This window comes from Heterodontus francisci, chromosome 10, assembly GCF_036365525.1.
Source record: "Heterodontus francisci isolate sHetFra1 chromosome 10, sHetFra1.hap1, whole genome shotgun sequence".
In the NCBI taxonomy this organism is placed as follows: domain Eukaryota; kingdom Metazoa; phylum Chordata; class Chondrichthyes; order Heterodontiformes; family Heterodontidae; genus Heterodontus; species Heterodontus francisci.
The window spans coordinates 112,294,009-112,315,280 of NC_090380.1; the positions used below are offsets into that span (position 1 = coordinate 112,294,009).

At 44.4% G+C, this 21,272-nt stretch overlaps 1 protein-coding gene across 1 annotated transcript in view; it reads right to left on the reverse strand.

Moving 5' to 3' along the window:
* The window catches only part of cxadr (CXADR Ig-like cell adhesion molecule), a 113,259-nt gene that overhangs the window by 7,615 nt on the left and 84,372 nt on the right, over positions 1-21,272 (reverse strand). The window lies entirely within an intron of this gene.

Below are 21,272 nucleotides of genomic sequence, written 5' to 3' on the forward strand. Positions count from 1 at the left end.
CATGGAGGCTTTGGAGAGGGTACAGAAGAGGTTTACCAGGATGTTGCCTGGTCTGGAGGGTATTAGCTATGAGGAGAGGTTGGATAAACTCGGATTGTTTTCACTGGAACGACGGAGGTGGAGGGGCGACATGATAGAGGTTTACAAAGTTATGAGCGACATGGACAGAGTGGATAGTCAGAAGATTTTTCCCAGGGTGGAAGAGTCAGTTACTAGGGGACATAGGTTTAAGGTGAGAGGGGCAAAGTTTAGAGGGGATGTGCGAGGCAAATTCTTTACACACAGGGTGGTGAGTGCCTGGAACTTGCTGCCAGGGTTGGTGGTTGAAGCAGGTACAATAGCGACATTTAAGAGGCATCTTGACAAATACATGAATAGGATGGGAATAGAAGGAAAAAGTCCCCGGAAGTGCAGAAGGTTTTAGTTTAGACAGGCATCAAGATCGGCACAGGCTTGGAGGGCTGAATGGCCTGTTCCTGTGCTGTACTGCTCTTTGTTCAGAGACTATGAAATCAAGGCTGACACTTTCTTATCCCATTGTCTGGGCTGGCATCAGCCTTGAGTTAAGCACTTTCCAACACTAAATCCCAGGGACTGGTTGCCAACTTTTTTTAATTCATTCATGGGATGTGGGCATCGCTGGCTAGGCCAGCATTTATTGCCCATCCACAAGTGCCCTTGAGAAGGTGGTGGTGAGCTGCCTTCTTGAACCGCTGCAGTCCATGTGGGGTAGGTACACGAACAGTGCTGTTAGGAAGGGAGTTCCAGGATTTTGACCCAGCGACAGTGAAGGAACAGAGATATAGTTCCAAGTCAGGATGGTGTGTGACTTGGAGGGGAACTTGCAGGTGGTAGTGTTCCCATGCATTTGCTGCCCTTGTCCTTCTAAGTGGTCGAGGTCGCGGGTTTGGAAGGTGCTGTCTAAGGAGCCTTGGTGCGTTGCTGCAGTGCATTGTGTAGATGGTACACACTGCTGCCACAGTGCGTTGGTGGTGGACGGAGTGAATATTTGTCGATGGGGTGCCAATCAAGCGGGCTGCTTTGTCCTGGACGGTGTTGAACTTCTTGAGTGTTGTTGGAGCTGCACCCATCCAGGCAAGTGGAGAGTATTCCATCACATTCCTGACTTGTGCCTTGTAGATGGTGGACAGGCTTTGGGGAGTCAGGAGGTGAGATACTCGCCACAGGATTCCTAGCCTCTCACCTGCTCTTGTAGCCACGGTATTTATATGGCTACTCCAGTTCAGTTTCTGGTCAATGGTAACCCCTAGGAAGTTGATAGTGGGAGATTCAGTGATGCTAATGCCATTGAATGTCAAGGGGAGATGGTTAGATTCTCTCTTGTTGCAGATGGTCATTGCCTGACACTTGTGTGGCGCGAATGTTACTTGCCACTTATCAGCCCAAGCCTGGATATTGTCCAGGTCTTGCTGCATTTCTACACGGACTGCTTCAGTATCTGAGGAGTTGCAAATGATGCTGAACACTGTGCAATCATCAGCGAACATCCCCACTTCTGACTTTATGATTGAAGGAAGGTCATTGATGAAGCAGCTGAAGATGGTTGGGCCTAGGACACTACCCTGAGGAACTCCTGCAGTGATGTCCTGAAGCTCAGATTGGATCCAAAATTAGATGCAAATTGGATCCAAAATTGGCTTACTGCAGGAGGCAGAGGGTGATGGTCGAGGGTTCTTTGTCCGAGTGGAAGTCTGTGACCAGTGGTGAACCACAGGGATCGGTGCTGGGACCCTTGCTGTTGTACTGTATATTAATGATTTAGACGTGAATATAGGAGGTATGATCAGTAAATTCGCAGATGACACGAAAATTGGTGGTGTTGTAAATAGCGAGGCGGAAACCCTTAGATTACAGGATGATATAGATGGGCTGGTAAGATGGGCGGAGCAGTGGCAAATGGAATTTAATCCTGAGAAGTGTGAGGTGATGCATTTTGGGAGGACTAACAAGGCAAGAGAATAAACAATGGATGGTAGGACCCTAGGAAGTACAGAGGGTCAGAGGGATCTTGATGTACTTGTCCAAAGATCACTGAAGGCAGCAGCACAGGTAGATAAGGTGGTTAGGAAGGCAAATGGGATACCTGCCTTTATTAGCCGGGGCATAGAATATAAGAGCAGGGAAGTTATGATGGATCTGTATAAAACGCTAGTTAGGCCACAGCTGGAGTACTGTGTACAGTTCTGGGCACCACGCTTCAGGAAGGATGTGATTGCACTGGAGAGGGTGCAGAGGAGATTCACCAGGGTGTTGCCTGGGCTGGAGCATTTCAGCTATGAAGAGAGACTGGATAGGCTAAGGTTGTTTTCCTTAGAGCAGAGAAGGCTGAGGGGGGACCTGATTGAGGTATAAAAAATTATGAGGAGCATTGATAGGATAGATAGGAAGAAACTTTTTCCCTTAGCGGAGGGATCAATAACCAGGGGGCATTTTTTTTTTTTTCTTTTGGGCCTCCTTATCTCGAGAGACAATGGATACGCGCCTGGAGGTGGTCAGTGGTTTGTGAAGCAGCGCCTGGAGTGGCTATAAAGGCCAATTCTGGAGTGACAGGCTCTTCCACAGGTGCTGCAGAGAAATTTGTTTGTTGGGGCTGTTGCACAGTTGGCTCTCCCCTTGCGCCTCTGTCTTTTTTCCTGCCAACTACTAAGTCTCTTCGACTCGCCACAATTTAGCCCTGTCTTTATGGCTGCCCGCCAGCTCTGGCGAATGCTGGCAACTGACTCCCACGACTTGTGATCAATGTCACACGATTTCATGTCGCGTTTGCAGACGTCTTTATAACGGAGACATGGACGGCCGGTGGGTCTGATACCAGTGGCGAGCTCGCTGTACAATGTGTCTTTGGGGATCCTGCCATCTTCCATGCGGCTCACATGGCCAAGCCATCTCAAGCGCCGCTGACTCAGTAGTGTGTATAAGCTGGGGATGTTGGCCGCTTCAAGGACTTCTGTGTTGGAGATATAGTCCTGCCACCTGATGCCAAGTATTCTCCGAAGGCAGCGAAGATGGAATGAATTGAGACGTCGCTCTTGGCTGGCATACGTTGTCCAGGCCTCGCTGCCGTAGAGCAAGGTACTGAGGACACAGGCCTGATACACTCGGACCTTTGTGTTCCGTGTCAGTGCGCCATTTTCCCACACTCTCTTGGCCAGTCTGAACATAGCAGTGGAAGCCTTACCCATGCGCTTGTTGATTTCTGCATCTAGAGACAGGTTACTGGTGATAGTTGAGCCTAGGTAGGTGAACTCTTGAACCACTTCCAGAGCGTGGTCGCCAATATTGATGGATGGAGCATTTCTGACATCCTGCCCCATGATGTTCGTTTTCTTGAGGCTGATGGTTAGGCCAAATTCATTGCAGGCAGACGCAAACCTGTCGATGAGACTCTGCAGGCATTCTTCAGTGTGAGATGTTAAAGCAGCATCGTCAGCAAAGAGGAGTTCTCTGATGAGGACTTTCCGTACTTTGGACTTCGCTCTTAGACGGGCAAGGTTGAACAACCTGCCCCCTGATCTTGTGTGGAGGAAAATTCCTTCTTCAGAGGATTTGAACGCATGTGAAAGCAGCAGGGAGAAGAAAATCCCAAAAAGTGTGGGTGCGAGAACACAGCCCTGTTTCACACCACTCAGGATAGGAAAGGGCTCTGATGAGGAGCCACCATGTTGAATTGTGCCTTTCATATTGTCATGGAATGAGGTGATGATACTTAGTAGCTTTGGTGGACATCCGATCTTTTCTAGTAGTCTGAAGAGACCACGTCTGCTGACGAGGTCAAAGGCTTTGGTGAGATCAATGAAAGCAATGTAGAGGGGCATCTGTTGTTCACGGCATTTCTCCTGTATCTGACGAAGGGAGAACAGCATGTCAATAGTCGATCTCTCTGCACGAAAGCCACACTGTGCCTCAGGGTAGACGCGCTCGGCCAGCTTCTGGAGCCTGTTCAGAGCGACTCGAGCAAAGACTTTCCCCACTATGCTGAGCAGGGAGATTCCACGGTAGTTGTTGCAGTCACCGCGGTCACCTTTGTTTTTATAGAGGGTGATGATGTTGGCATCGCGCATGTCCTGGGGTACTGCTCCCTCGTCCCAGCACAGGCATAGCAGTTCATGTAGTGCTGAGAGTATAGCAGGCTTGGCACTCTTGATTATTTCAGGGGTAATGCTGTCCTTCCCAGGGGCTTTTCCGCTGGCTAGGGAATCAATGGCATCACTGAGTTCCGATTTGGTTGGCTGTATGTCCAGCTCATCCATGACTGGTAGATAGGGGGCATAGATTTAAGATAAGGGGCAGGAGGTTTAGAGGGGATTTGAGGAAAATTCTTTTCACCCAGAGGGTGGTTCGTGTCAAAAAACACTGCCTAAAGGGGTAGTAGATGCAGGAACCCTCATAACATTTAAGAAGTATTTAGATGAGCACTTGAAATGCCATAGCATACAAGGCTACGGGCCAAGTGCTGGAAAATGGGATTAGAATAGATAGGTGCTTGATGGCCGGCACAGACACGATGGGCCAAAGGCCTGTTTCTGTGCTGTATAACTCTATGACTCTATGATCGACCTCCAATAACCACAACCATCTTCCTTTGCGCTATATATGACTCCATCCAGCAGAGAGTTTTCCCCCTGATTCCCATTGACTTCAGTTTTGCTGGGGCTCCTGATGCCATACTCTGTCAAATGCTGCCTTGATGTCAAGGGCAGTCACTCTCACCTCACCTCTTGAGTTCAGCTCTTTTGTCCATGTTTGAACCAAGGCTGTAATGAGGTCAGGGGCTGAGTGGCCCTGGCAGAACCCAAACTGAGCTTCACTGAGCAGGTTATTGCTAAGCAAGTGCCACTTGATGGCACTGTTGATGACACCTTCCATCACTTTACTGATGATTGAGAGTAGACATTGGGGGGGGTGGAGCACATACCTGGGCAATTTTCCACATTGCCGGGTAGATGCCAGTGTTGTAGCTGTACTGGAACAGCTTGGCTTGGAAGCACAGGTCTTCAGTACTATTGCCGGAATATTGTCAGGACCCATAGCCTTTGCAGTATCCAGTGCCTTCTTGATATCATGCAGAGTGAATCCAATTGGCTGAAGTCTGGCATCTGTAATGCTTGGGATTTCAGCAGGAGGCCCATTGAGTCCATTCCAGATCTCTGTAGAGCAATCCAGTCAGTCCCATTCCGCTGCAATATCCCTTTTGCCCTGCAAATGTATTTCCCTCAATTGCCCATCCAAATTTCTTTTGAAATCATTAATTGTCTCCATTTCCACCATCCTCGTAGGTAGTGAGTTCCAGCTCATTACCACATGCTGCATAAAAAAGTTCTTCCTCATATTCCCCCTGCATCTCTTGCCCAAAATCTTCAACGTTTCCCCTAGTCCTTGTAACATCAGCTAATGGGAACAACCTTTCTTTGCCTACCTTGTCTAAACCTATCATCTCGTACACCTCTATCAAATCTCCCCTCAATCTCCTTTATTCCAAGGAGAACAACCCAGCTTCTCCAACCTAACCTTGTAACGAAAAGCCCCCTCATCCCTGGAACCATTCTGGTAAATCTCCTCTGTACCCTCTCATCCTTCTGAAAGTGTAGTGACCAGAAGGCAATACTCTGTGTGGCCTAACCAGAGCTTTATAAAGGTTCAGCATAACTTCCCTGTTTTTGGACTCAATACTTCAATTTATGAAGCCCAAGACACTATATGCTTTGATAACTACCCTCTCAATATGTCCTGTCACCTTCAAAGACCCATGCACAAGAACCCTCAGGTCCCTCTGCCCTGTGCCATTTTGTCTATATTGCCTCTCCTTATACCTTCTGCCAAAATGCATTACCTCACACTTTGCTGTATTAAATACCATCTGTCACTTGTCTGCCCATTCTGCTAATCTATCTATGTCCTATTGCAGTCAATTGGTACCATCCTCACTGACTGTGACGCCTCCAAGTTTGGTATCAGCATATTTTGAAATTTTACTCTGTATATAAATGGCTTGGATATTGGAATACCATCAAAAAAGCAGTGGTCCTTGCACTGACCCTTTGGGAACACCACTGTGTATCATCCTCCAGTCTGAAAAACAACCATTTACCACAGCTCGCTGTTTTGTCTCCTTCAGTCAGTTTTTTTATCCAAGCTGACACTGACCCTTCCATTCCGTAAGCCTCAATTTTGTTAACCAGCCTTTTATGGGGCACTTTTAGTGGGTCAAAGGCCTTCTTAAAATCTACATAGACAACATCCATCATATTCCCTTCATCAATCTTCTCTGTTACTTCCTCAAAAAATTCAATTAGATTAGTCAAGCATGATCTGCCTTTTATAAATCCATGTCGGTTCTCCTTAGTTAACTCAAACCTCTCCAAGTTCCTGTTGATATTTTTCCCTGATTATTGTTTCCAAAACTTTACAGGCCTGTAGTTATTAGGAATGTCTTTACACTCTTACTGGGTGTATAAGGGTGTCACATTTGCCACTCTCCAATCCTCTGGCACCTCCCCAATAACTAGGGAAGATTATGGCAAGCCTTTCCACCATCTCCACTCCCACTTCCTTTAGCAACCTGGGATGCAAGCCATCCAGACCAGCCGACTAATCCACTCTAAGCATAGCCAGGCTATCCAGTACATCCTTCCCATCAATTTTAACCTCATCCATTACCTCTAGCATCTCTGCTTTCACCGATATTTTGTCAGCATTCTCTTCCTTAGTAAATACCGATACAAAGTACTCATTTTAAGTATTCTAACCTTGCCCTGTGCCTCTAAGCATATGTTACCCTCTTTGACACCAATAGACCCCCCACCTCTTACTACCTACATACCGGAAGACGATTTTTGGATTCCCTTTTATGTTTGCTGCTGTTCCATTCTCATATTCTCTCTTTGCCAGTCTTATTTTCCTCTTCGGCTCCCCTCTCACCTTATTGCATTTGTCCTGGCTCTCACTTGAGGCATTCACCTGACATGCATCATACAACCTCTTTTATTTATTTTCATCATATTCTCTATCTCTCACAGCCTGTGGGGTGACCACCTCCAGGAAACTCTCATTCGCCCTGATGTTCCGCAGTGACTCCAGCTGCTCCTCGAGCTCAGAAATCCTGAGGTGTATCCTGAAGTTCCCACATGGCTCAGGAATTGCAAGCAACAGGTCTCAGCTGCCATGATCTAAGAAAAAAATCTCTATTCCCTCTTTTGCAATCTAGTTAACGACTCAAGACCTGCTCTATGCTAACACTCTGAATAGTAATTCTCTTACTGTTAAACTTATCCCATTTGAAATTCAATTAATTAGTTCAACTAGTTAAGCCATAAATTTAATATAGTACTTAGAAATGGGCGAGTTGTCTCTGGAGGCACAATAGGCAGCAGCAGCTCTGCCAGAGTAGTCTGATAAGACCAGAGGCCAACTTAGAGTTGAGTCTCGGGCACTGTTGTCTATGTGCACTTGGTTATGTGCCTGAAAACAAGCCACAACCAACTTTTGTAAGTTTAATCTTCACTGTGGCAGTTTATTTAGTTATTCCATTGGACTTCTGAGAGTCTTAAAATTCCTACATACTACTTTTTAACGTGGACAGGTGCAGCTATTTGCAGGCAATTGTTTGGGAAGTTGTCTTCTCACCTCAAAACATCCAACTACCTCGGCTGACCAAGCTAACTTAAGCCCCTGCTCGCTTTTATTGAGATAGAAGACAAGGAGGAAATGGACCAGTCACAGAATAGAAACAAGTCACCTAAGAGAAAAAAGAAACCGATAGTGCGGCTGCACCTGGAGTATTGCGTGCAGTTCTGGTCACCGCATTATAGGAAGGATGTGGAAGCTTTGGAAAGGGTGCAGAGGAGATTTACTAGGATGTTGCCTGGTATGGAAGGAAGGTCTTACGAGGAAAGGCTGAGGGACTTGAGGTTGTTTTCGTTAGAGAGGAGGAGGAGGAGAGGTGACTTAATAGAGACATATAAGATAATCAGAGGGTTAGATAGGGTGGATAGTGAGAGTCTTTTTCCTCGGATGGTGATGGCAAACACGAAGGGACATAGCTTTAAGTTGAGGGGTGATAGATATAGGACAGATGTCAGAGGTAGTTTCTTTACTCAGAGAGTAGTAGGGGCGTGGAACGCCCTGCCTGCAACAGTAGTAGACTCGCCAACTTTAAGGGCATTTAAGTGGTCATTGGATAGACATATGGATGAAAATGGAATAGTGTAGGTCAGATGGTTTCACAGGTCGGTGCAACATCGAGGGCCGAAGGGCCTGTACTGCACTGTAATGTTCTATGTTCTATGTTCTATAATTTCCCATCCTAAGTTTAAAACCACTGCCCCTAGTTTTTTTTTAAAAACTAATACTCACCTACCCGCTGTCCTCTGGCATCACTCCTTGCTTTTGTTTGGAAATACACTGATCGGGTTCATACCCCACACTCACTTGCTCTCTCTCGCTTTCTTTGATCCTCTGCCGCTGCTTGTGTCTCCGATCAGGTTTGCCCTGAACCCCGTGCTCGGTCACTCGCTCTCTCTCTGATCCTCTGCCGCCACCTGTTGGTGTCTCTGATGAGGTCCTCCGCTGGCTTAGAGACTATCGATCTGCAGAGTAGCATAAACCTAACCAGCTGCTGACAGATAACTTCACACCCACTGGAATACTGACATTTGTTTTTTCTCGATGATGTCCAATACAGTGTTTCAGAGGGGAGATGAGGAGTTTTTTTTTAAAAAGACAGTCAGCTGTTACAATCTGGAACCCGCTATCTGAAAGGCTGATGGAAGCAGATTCAGTAGTAACTTTGAAAAAGGAATTGGATAAATACTTGAAAAAATTTGTGCGGTTATGGGGAACAACCAGGGAGTGGGACTAATCGCCTAACCTTCTGCCCTATTCCATGTTTGTGGGACCTTGCAAATTGGCTGCAGTGCTTTCTGCTGTGGCTATCAAGTGGTTTGGGACACCCTGAGGTCATGAAACATGCTAGACAAGGCTTTATTTCTTACTGGCCTGTGTCGAGGCATCTGGGATAACTGTTGTTTGTCTTAAACTTGCTGGTCTTCCAGTGCAAAGAGCTGTCCTTGAGCAAGTGTTGCAAACTGACACATTCCAAGTTTTCGGACTACCTTCTGAGGGACGCACTGAAGCTTGGGGCTGCTGCCGCAAAGGCTCAATGGGGAAAGGCCACTGTGTAAGGCCCATCCGCCACAGTATACTGAGGGGCTAGAAATCGTGTAAAACCCCTCGGGCTGTATGCACCAGAGAATGGTTTGGTATGTAATGCACATTGCATGATATATAATGCAAATGTACACTGCATTAAGGGGAGATGGTGATGTATTGGTAATAGAGTCATGGAGAGATACAGCACTGAAACAGGCCCTTCGGCCCACCAAGTCTGTGCCGACCAACAACCACCCAATTATACTAATCCTACATTAATCCCATATTCCCTACCACATCCCCACCTTCTCTCAATTCTCCTACCACCTACCTACACTAGGGGCAATTTACCATGGCCAATTTACCTATCAACCTGCAAGTCCTTGGCCAATGTCACTGGATTATTAATCCAGAGGCTCGGGTAAATGTCCCGTGGACATGGGTTCAAATCCCGTCACGGCAGTTGGTGGAATTTAAATTCAATTAACTAATAAAATAAAATTAATTAATATAAATATGGAATTGAAAGCTAGTCTAAGTAATGGTGCCATGAAACTATCATCGATTGTCATTAAAAACTCATCTGGTTCACTAATCTCCTTTAGGGAAGGAAATCTGCTGTTCTTACCTGGTCTGGCCTACATGTGACTCCAGCCCCACAGCAATGTGGTTGACTCTTAACTGCCCTCTGAAATGGCCTAGCAAGTCACTCAGTTCGAGGGCAATTAGGGATGGGCAACAAATGCCGTCCTAGCCAGTGATTCCCACATCCCATGAAAGAGTATAAAAAAGAACCTGAAATAGCAAGAGTACCAATGCACCTCATGTACTGTATTGAAAGACATTTGTTCTGCATGGCACTTTATGAAATGTTCAATTTCAATTGTTTTGCAATATTTTTACAAATTTTATGAGTAATGTATAGTTTTGAAAAAAAAATCAGTTGTCGAATATGATGATTGCTGCCAGGATCTGCACTACCTAGTGGCTTTTGGAAAGTTAAACGAGAACAGGATCGATGCTGATGCACATCACAGTCAAACAGCCTGTCCACATTCACTGTGTAGGCTCACAGCTGAAAATTGACCACTTGAGCAAGATACTGGAAGGCAGCAGGCATAGCAATGTACTGATTACATTACCAGACCAGTAATCCACAGGCCTGGATCAATATTCCGCAGAATGAGAGCTCCATGGTGATGAGAAATTTGAAGTTTAAAAAGTAAACATCAATTAAAAAGAACTTGCACACGAAGTTGGATTGTTGTAGAATCTGCACTATTCTTTCACAAACAGGTTTTACTACTTTGTGACCTTGCAGGAAGATCACCTAGCAATTAAAACCGAACCAGATCACGTAACAGCTCTACCTACAGGCCTGAATCTGACCTCCCAGTGTTACTGGGTGCGGCAAAATACGTAGCAGGATGAGAGAGAGGCTAAATGAAACTTAGAGAATTACTTAAATGTATTTGACAGCATAACTCTTTGAACATCACAATCCCTGGACTCTGTGGAAATTGCTGACCAATCTTTTATAGCAATAAAGCCTTCGTTTTTAAAACCCTTGCACTATTCAGCTGGCAAACATAGTGTTCAGTGTAGAACTGAGACAATTCATTAATCTCACTGCAAAAAGGAATCTTGCATTTCATGGTCTCAGGACATCAAACTGCTTTAGAGTCAATGAAATACTTCTTTTTTGAAGTGCAGTCATGTTGTAATGCCGCAAAAAATGACAGCCAATTTGCACACATCTCAATCTGTAGCCAGGAGTCAAGGTACACAAGCAAACAATCGGAAAAGTCCAGCTAAACCTTTTCACAGGTATGTAAAACAGGCCATTCAGCCCCTCGAGCCTGTTCTGCCATTCAATTAGATCGTGGCGGATCTGCATCTTAACTCCATCTACCCGCCTTGATTTCGTAACCTGAGCAAAATTGCTCCAGGGAGTCTCGCAAGGCAGTGCTCTCAACACAAGCATCATGAGCTGCTCCATCAGTGTCCTTCCTTGCATCAAAAGCCCAGCAGTACGAAGGGTTGCTGATGATTCACCCGTGCTCAATTCAATTCTATTCCCAACTCCTCCGATAATGAAGCTGCCCATGGATATCATCCAGGTTTGGGTTGCCACGTAGCAGCTAATGTTTACAGGTGCCTCACAATGACCAGTTCCAACAAAAACAAGCCCTTCCCTCAACGTTCAATTGCACTGCCATTGGCAAGTCCACCACCATCAACTCTGACCAGACGATTAACTGGACCAGCCACAATAACTTCATGGGTATTCCTATCAGGAAAGGCTTAACAGGCAGGGCATCTTTTCTCCAGAACAGAGGAGGCTGCAAAGTGGTGCGATAGAACTCTTTTAGATGATGAAAGGGAAGAGATAGGAAAAAAAAGTTTCCATTTGTGTGGGAAACCAAAACTAGGGACCATCAATATAAGACAGTCAGTAAAATCAATAGGGAATTCAGGAGAAACTTCTTTACCCAGAGAGTGGTGAGAATGTGGAACTCACTATCACATGGATACATTTAAGGGGAAAGTTAGATAGGTATGAGGCAGAAGGAATAGGAAGTTATGTTGATAGGGTGAGAAGAAGGGTGGGAGGAGGCTCGTGTGGAGCACAAACACTGGTGCAGACCAGTAGAGCCAAAAGGCTGGTTTCTGTGCTCTCAATTATGTAATTTTATATAATATGGCTACAAAGGAGGGCAGATACTGGAAGCTTTGCAACAAATGGCTCACCTCCTGACTCCTCAAAACCTCTCCACCCTCTACAGGGTTCAAGCCAGATGACTGATGGAATACTCACCTGGATGAGTGCAGCCCACAACACTCAGAATAGAACTGAGAGATTACAATCATCGGGAACAGACTGGGGCTTTTTTATTTAGAAATGCAAATATTTAGAAGATACCTGATAAAGATGGCTTTAAAATTATGAATGGGTCGGACAGGGTAGATATGGGGAGAATCTAAAACTAGGAGCCATAAATACAACATAATTACAAATAAACCCAGTGGAGAAACGAGGAGAAATTTAGAGGTTTGAATGAGGAACTTGCTACCACAGGAAGTGGTTGAGGCAAATAGCCCAGGTGCTTTCAAAAAGAAACTAGACGAGTATATGAGAGAAATTCGAATAGAAAGTTATGCTGAAAGGCTGAAATGAATGGGAGGTGGCCCATCTGAAATGTAAACAACAGCGCAGAGAATAGCCTAATTCTGTGCTGTACTTTCTGTTTTATGCAATGTAATCATCCAAAAGACAGCCTCTTTCTCCCCCCTCCCGCTGCAGTACCTACAGGATGCATTGCAGTAACTCATCGATCTTGTGCCAACAGCACCTCCTTGGAACCTCGACCACTGAAGCAGCAATATTGTGGGATCATCAACTCTAAGTTCCCTTTCTAGTCACACCCCACCCTAACTTGGACATATATCATTATTCCTTCAATGAGGGTAGCATCACTACAGGGAATGCAGTGGCTGAAAAAGAAAGTCCATCACTTTTTTCTAGGGCAATAAGTGCAACCTTTCCCACATCAATCACAGTTCAAAACACAAATACAAAACTTTGCTTTTTTTATTCACAGGATGTGGGTGTCACTGGCAAGGCTGGTACTAATGCCCTTCCATGAGAATATTAACAAAAGAGAATTAACAGTTTGTTTATTTGCTGGGGGAAAATATTGCTGCCAGTTTAAGCACATTTCACCATAAAAATCAATCATTTCAGCTCAGAAGTAGATCATTCAGCCCCTCATGTCTGCTAGTGCTAGCCCCACATGTAATTATTGACTCTCATCCAATTTTCTACTAAGGTAATTAGCAAAAATGCCAGAGAGGGGGAATGATTAGATTAGATTAGAGATACAGCACTGAAACAGGCCCTTCGGCCCACCGAGTCTGTGCCGAACATCAACCACCCATTTATACTAATCCTACACTAATCCCATATTCCCAACAAACATCCCCACCTGTCCCTATATTTCCCTACCACCTACCTATACTGGTGACAATTTATAATTGCCAATTTACCTATCAACCTGCAAGTCTTTTGGCTTGTGGGAGGAAACCGGAGCACCCGGAGAAAATCCACGCAGACACAGGGAGAACTTGCAAACTCCACACAGGCAGTACCCGGAATCGAACCCGGGTCCCTGGAGCTGTGAGGCTGCGGTGCTAACCACTGCGCCACTGTGCCGCCCTAAAATGAGAAGCATTTTTTTTTTAAAAAGCATGTTATGATTCAATAACAATCGTGAATTGGATAAATATGTGAAAGGAGGACCATTTATTGTTTATCCCTGTCTGGCGCAAAAGTAAAACGGGAAAGGTAGCCAAACCATGGCTTACAAGGAAAATTAGAGATAGCATTAGATCCAAGGAAGAGGCATATAAATTTGCCAGGAAAAACAACAGACCTGAGAATTGAGAGCAGTTTAGAATTCAGCAAAGGAGGACCAAGGGATTTATTAAGAAGGGGAAAATAAAAGTGCGAGAGCAAGCTTGTGGGGAACATAAAAACTAACTGTAAAAGTTTATCTAGGTATGTGGAGAAAAAAACTGGTGAAGACAATCACCAGACATCAGTCAGAAACAGGGGAATTTATTATGGGGAACAAAGAAATGGCTGACCAACTAAATGCATACTTTGGTTCTGTCTTCACAAAGGAGGACACAAATATCATACCAGAAATGTTGGAGAACATGGGGTTTAGTGAGAGAGAGGAACTGAAAGAAATCAGTATTAGCAGAGAAACGGTGTTGGAGAAATTGATGGGATCGAACGCCGATAAATCCCCAGGGCCTGATGGTCTGCATCCCAGAGTACTTAAGGAAGTGGCCCTAGAAATAGTGGATGCATTGGTGGTCATCTTCCAAGATTCTACTAACTCTGGAACAGTTCCTACAGATAGGATGGCGCAGTGGTTAGCACCACAGTCTCACAGCTCCAGGGACCCGGGTTCGATTCTGGGTACTGCCTGTGCGGAGTTTGCAAGTTCTCCCTGGGACCGCGTGGGTTTTCGCCGGGTGCTCCGGTTTCCTCCCACAGCCGAAGACTTGCAGGTGATAGGTAAATTGGCCATTGTAAATTGCCCCTAGTGTAGGTAGGTGTTAGGGAATATGGGATTACTGTATGGTTAGTATAAATGGGTGGTTGTTGGTCGGCACAAACTCGGTGGGCTGAAGGGCCTGTTTCAGTGCAGTATCTCTATAAAATAAAATAAATAAGATTGGAAGGTAGCTAATGTAACCCCACTATTTAAAAAGGGAGATAGAGAGAAAGCAGGGAATTATAGACCAGTCAGCCTGACGTCAGTAGTGGGGAAAATTCTAGAGTCCATCATCAAAGATTTTATAGCAGAGCACTTGGAGAACAATGGTAGAATCGGGCAGTCAGCATAGATTTACGAAAGGGAAATCATGCTTGACAAATCTACTAGAATTCTTTGAGGATGTAACTCGTAGAGTTGATGAGGAGGAGCCAGTGGATGTGGTTTATTTGGACTTTCAGAAGGCTTTCGACAAAGTCCCACATAAGAGATTAGCTTGTAAAATTAAAGCGCATGGGATTGGGGGTAGTGTATTGCGATGGATAGAAAATTGGTTGGCAGACAGGAAATAAAGAGTCGGGATAAATGGGTCTTTTTCCGAATGGCAGGCAGTGACTAGTGGGGTACCGCAGGGATCGGTGCTAGGACCCCAGCTATTCACATTATACATTAATGATTTAGATGAGGGAACTAAATGTAATATCTCCAAATTTGAAGATGACACAAAACTGGGTGGGAGGCTGAGTTGTGAGGAGGATGCAGAGGCTTTGGGGTGATTTGCACAGGTTGAGTGAGTGGGCAAATGCAAGGCAGATGCAGTATAATGTGGATAAATGTGAGGTTACCCACTTTGGTAGCAAAAACAGGAAGGCAAGTTATCTGAATGGCTATAAACTGAGAGAGGGGAATATGCTGCGAGACCTGGGTGTTCTCATTCACCAGTCGCTGAAGGTAAGCATGCAGGTGCAACAGGCGGTAAAAAAGGCAAATGGTATGTTGGCCTTCATAGTGATGTCTTGCTGCAATTATACAGGGCCTTGGTGAGGCCACACCTGGAATATTGTGTGCAGTTTTGGTCTCCTTATCTGAGGAAGGATGTTCTTGCTATAGAGGGAGTGCAGCGAAGGTTTACCAGACTGATTGCTGGGATGGCGGGACTGACATATGAGGAGAGATCGAGTCGGTTAGGATTATATTCGCTGGAGCTCAGAAGAGTGAGGGGGGGGGTGGGATCTCATAGAAACCTATACAATTCTAACAGGACTTGACAGGGTAGATGCAGGAAGGATGTTCCCGATGGTGGGGGAGTCCAGAACCAGGGATCATAGTCTAAGGATACAGGGTAAACCTTTCAGGACTGAGATGAGGAGAAATCTCTTCACCCAGAGAGTGGTGAGCCTGTGGAATTCGCTACCACAGAAAGCAGTTGAGGGCAAAACATTGAATGTTTTCAAAAAGGAATTAGATATAGCTCTTGGGTCTAAAGGGATCAAAGGGTATGGGGCGAAAGACGAAACAAGCTACTGAGTTGGATGATCAGCCATGATAATCATGAACGGCAGAGCAGGCTCGAAGGGCCAAATGGCCTACTCCTGCTCCTATTTTCTATGTTTCCATGTTACAGGGCTATGGGAAGAGAGCAGGGGAGCGGAATTTGGATACCAGGGGAATTGAATCATTCTAAGAGCTGGCACAGGCTCGACAGCACCTTCTGTGCTAGAAGATTCTATGATTTGTACATAATTTCCTTCATACCTGTTACTATCTTTCCCCAGTGTTTTGCCTAATTCTCTGAAATGTGATAATAGACTCCCTGTGGTAAAAATTCAGTTTTCTAATATGCATGAAGAATAAGTTCTTCAAATGTCCTCCTCATTTTATAATGCTGTGTTTATGCTCTTATTTTACAAACCAACAGATAATCTTTCACTATTTACTTTCTCAAACCCTTTCACACTGCTGAACCCTTATACCCACACCAAGCCCTAGTTTAGCTTTACTTGCATTTATATTCACAGCCTTTAACGTCGCAAGGCAATTCGCAGGAACATTATCAGGTAAAATTTGACACAAGCCACATAATGGGACAGGTAACCAAAGCTTCAACTTTAGAGAGATTTAAAAGGAGGGGAGAGGTGTTAAATTGAGTCTCAGCAAACCATTGTGAATTGCAATGCTAGAGGTATCACCTTAGACGGGGACATTGTATAATTTATTATAAACACTCCTGAGAGTTACAGTACTGCAATGAATGGTCGTAGGTGCCATCTTTCAAATGAGACATCAAGTTGAGGTGCCGTCTGCCCTCTCACGTGGGCATAAAGATCTCTCAGCCACTATTTAAAAGAGAAGCAAGGGAGTTCTCCCATGGTGCCCTGGCCGATATTTATTCCTTAACCAACATCACGAAAGAGATCGTATTTTTGTTTGTGGGAGCTTTCTGTGCGATAATTGGCTGCTTCGTTTTACAACAATGATTACACCTCAAGAAAGTACGTACTTTTCTATAAAGTGCTTTGGGACATCCTAGCGGTGGTGAAAGGTGCTATATAAATGCAAGATCTTTCTTTTCAAACACACTATAAACATGTGTCACCACGTCACTATGCTTTGATGGTGTGTGATGTGTTTAATTCATCCCCAAAGTGCTCGAATGAAATCAGTGGTTCATCCTCATGTCATACAGCTCAGAACCCTCTGAACATGAAACACGACAGGTTTGGAAAGGCAAAAAAAAAATCAATGATCTGATTATACTGCTGGATGGGTTCAGTTCAAGCAGGCGACAATGAACACATATACCCTCCCCTTTTATGCTAGGCTCTAAAATTAGACCACTCAAGAAGTGATGTCAGGAAGCACTTCTTCAGACAAAGGGTAGTGGAGATCTGGAACTCCTCCCCCCACCCCAAGCCCCCAAAAAGCCACCGAGTCTGGGTTGATGGGTCAAAATTTCAAAACACCGATTAATAACCTCACCAACAAAAATCTATCAAAGGTTAAGGATACCAAGGCAGGTAGATGGAGTTGAAATAAAGATCAGCAATGATCTAACTGAATGCTAGAACAAGCTAGGGGGACTGAATGGCCTCCTCCTGTTTCTACACTGAATTCAGGGAATCTACACATTAACAAAATCCCTTTCCTGTTTCCTGCAAAATAGCAAGGAACCCCTGCTCCATGTCAGAGTGGATTGTATTGACCTTTAACCCCTTACAAAATACCAAGCAGCCAGGCTTTCCATAGTCTCAAACCTTTATTTAAACTTCATGTTCATTTGTCCACAAAAATAACAGGCATTAATTACAAATTGTACCTCTCCAAAACTAAAAACACAAATCAGTATAAAGTACAACAGAAGATGGTGAGAGAATCAGTGCATACAATTTGTGTTAACAGTTTGCATGTCTACACAGCAGCCTCTACCATGGTTGCATCTTAGTTTAGAGCATCTTTTTTTTTGATTCACAAGTGTTTCGAACACTCTCTCTTGGCCAAACTCCCGCTCCCCAACAGCCACCCCCATTTCTCAGGGCTTGTGCTTTCCCACAATATTTTCTATGAGCACTGACCAATCTAGCATTCAGCCCTTTCCAATGGGGGTAACTGACACCCCTCCCATCTCAATACCCTTAGCACCACCCGAGTTGAGGTCGGCTATCTCTACACAAACCAGAGATGGAAAAGGTGCATTTTCCCTGACTCAGGATTCAACACTGCCCTTGAGCAATGTTTGCACTCGTGGGGTGATTAACAGCAGAGGGTAAAGACAGCTTTTTGAAGACACTGCTGCTTAAAACTGCTTATTTAAGAATAAAATGACCACTATTTCTACAAGTGGATGACAACACAGATAAGTGATTAGGCAATAAGACTACGAGAAATGCAAGATTTAACCTGAACTGATGCCCAAGTTCTTTGAGAAATTAGTATATGGAGTGGAGCCTGGTGGGCTCTGCTATTTAGATCACCGTTCAATTATCGGTCTTGGACATTCTTGCCATTCGGTATCCCACTCAGTTAACTTTAATTTCCAAAAATAAACTTAGACTCAGAACTTTACAGCACAGAAGGCCATTCAGTGCATCACGTCTGTGCTGGCTCTTTGAAAGAGCTGTCCTATTTGGTCCCACACCCAGCTTTTTCCCCTTAACCCTGTAAATTAGTCCTCTTCAAATACATGTCCTCTCGAAAAGCTGCACAATCTGCTGCCACCATCCTTTTCAATATCAACACCCTCTGTGAAGAAATTTATTTATCCCCATTTCACCTTTCATTCTTTCGCTATTTATTTTAAATCGGTGACCTCTGGTTACCAACCCACCTCGCCGGAGGAAGCACTATCTTGCTACTTGTTCTACCAACACCTCTCAATTTTGAATGTCTATTAAGGTCATCCTTTAATCTTCTCCACTCTAAAGGAGAACAATGCCAGTGTGTCCAATCTCTCCACATAAATGAAGTCCCTCATTCCTGCACTGCACCCTCTCTGTACTTCAGTGAGTTTTCTCTCTCGGTGGAAAGGATAGGATAGGAGTTAAGCTACACAGATTTGTGCATCTGAAACAAGGGTTAGATGAAATAAAAAAAGTTCTTCCAAAGAAAGCATTAGTTCCTCACAGATTCTACTGTAGCAGCAGAGATTTGGCTTGAATCAAGAAGGTATCAAATAAATAGGCCTGGAAAACCATTTGTCAGCACAGGATAGTGAAGATAACAAGGAATAACTTCTTCAGATACTGATCTGGAAACAGACAGGCGAAAAGGGCAACCTCCTTCTGTCTGCTGCAACATTTACATTCCCCATTTTCATTCATTGCTGTTTTAATGTAGTGCTCAGTTTACAATCAGGAGACATTCAATCCCAGGTTGGAAGCTAGAACCTTCTAACCACAAAGGGTCTAAATGTTCCTTCCCCCCTCCCGCTCCTCCCCACAACCATCCCAAATATAAAAAAAAAGTACCCACTCTGCTAATTATGCAATTAATCACCTCCGTATACCTTTGCCAAACATTGTCGAGTTTTGACTGCCCTCCGGTATCTCAATTGGGCATCCATTCTTCCTAGCTGAGCCTAGACCGTGACGTTTCACCAGGCTGTCTGACTGCAGCGAGCGTCACAGGCTGGATCCTGTCCTCACCAGATACTCACATGTTTCTGCTCTCAGAGAACAGCGATTAGGAGTGAGATACCACCGCTCGCACCCCCCCATCTACCGTTTCAACTTCTGCTAGGACAATTCCCAAACCAGTACCCTCACTAAGGTCAGTGAACTCAAGGATTGAACCTGAGATCTTGCCAGCCCGTTTTAACCTCAGTAACCAACCACATCAAAACGCTCTGTAGCCTAATATCATTCACAGCACAATAAAATCAGAATGAGAAGGGGGAAAAAACACAGGTTTCTAGACATCAAAACCAAAACACTAGCCAGAAAGAACATGGGGACTGATCCTATCTCCATTCTATCTGCCTGACAGCAGAAACAGAGCTGTGGCTGAATGAGGGTCAAAGCATCAACTCAAAGGTTCCACACTCAGTATTATTCAAGTAGAAAATCACAAATTCTCTAAATCCCACATCAGCAGTATTTGCAACACTCAGTTCCACCCTCCACACCAATCACTAATATTACATCCTTCATACAGCCTATCCCACACTGGAATATTACAATAAACTACCACTTTAAACAACAAGCTTCAAACTAGACTGATAACCGTATCTACAAAACAGTTCAACTTTAAAAGAAAATACCAATTTATTACAAAACATTTACATAATAAATTTAAAAGCGCACTAATCCTTCAGATTTATACCAAGCCTTTCGGATAATGAATGTACTTGTTTAAACTTCCCTCAAATAAAGGTGGGTATTAAAAGTATCCATTACCAATATGCTACTTCAAGCTCCTTCTGAAAAATAACCAACCAACAAATAGGAAAGCTCAGAGTTAGAGCATTAATGTAAAAGGAATTGAACTGTTCAACTTAAAAGAATTTCAAATGTTCAGCAAGAGCAGTACTGTCAGTTACTAATCACTTGTTCTTCAGCCAATGGCATAAAAATAACAAGTTATTCCCACTCATCTACCCCACTTTTCTCTTCTTCTGAAAATATGCAGTTATGGTGGGGAATAGTTCTACAAGTATCTAACCCCTCTCAGACCATCACCCAAATGGTCACTCGTGAGTGAGGCTAGACAGTGAGTGCCGTAAGGCTGTTTGACAGTGGCGGCGCATCTGAAATTATCTCCGATTCTGCTCTTATAATCTGAAGACTTTGTAATTAGAGGCCCTGTATGCACAGTGGTCCTAATACCGACCCCCTAATTGATACCTTTGTACACTTCCCTGCACTCTGAAAAACAACTGCTCACCGCTATTCTCTGCCGCTCGTCTCTTAGCTGTATCCATGCTGCCACTGCCCCTTCTCATCCAACAGATTCCAATCTGCACACATTTTCCTTTTTTCTTTGGAAGGCAGTGGGGGGTTGTCACCAGTTACCAATCCAGAAGACAGAACCAGCTTTAGCTTTCCCCCTCCAACCTACCTTCTCACGAGCCCAGGATTATCAGGGTTACCAATTCCAGCGACCCAACTGCTAATTCAACATTGGTGTTGTGCCCTTCTAGTCCTTTATGGGCTTGGTACTTCAATCACAGAATAATACAGCACAGGAAGAGGCCATTGGGCCCATCGTGCCCATGACAGATCATTGGTGTTACTCTGACTACACTGAGCACTTCGACCATTGAGCCACAGGGCTGCAGGACATCGCTGGGCTAAATGAGCATCTCGATATATCGAGTCCTCAATCTTCAGTGTTACTTTTCCCTCGTAAAGTTCTCAACACCTTTCGCTACACAAAAACACTGAAGAAAATAAAATAGGATGCAAAAATACTAATTTAACATAATCTGATTATTTAAAAGATAGTTTCACACAATCTCCTACTACAATAAAGAGATGAACTTAGATGAATTCCAAAAGCTACTTTTACTTTCTAAATTTAAAACAAGGCAATGCTTCAGAGATG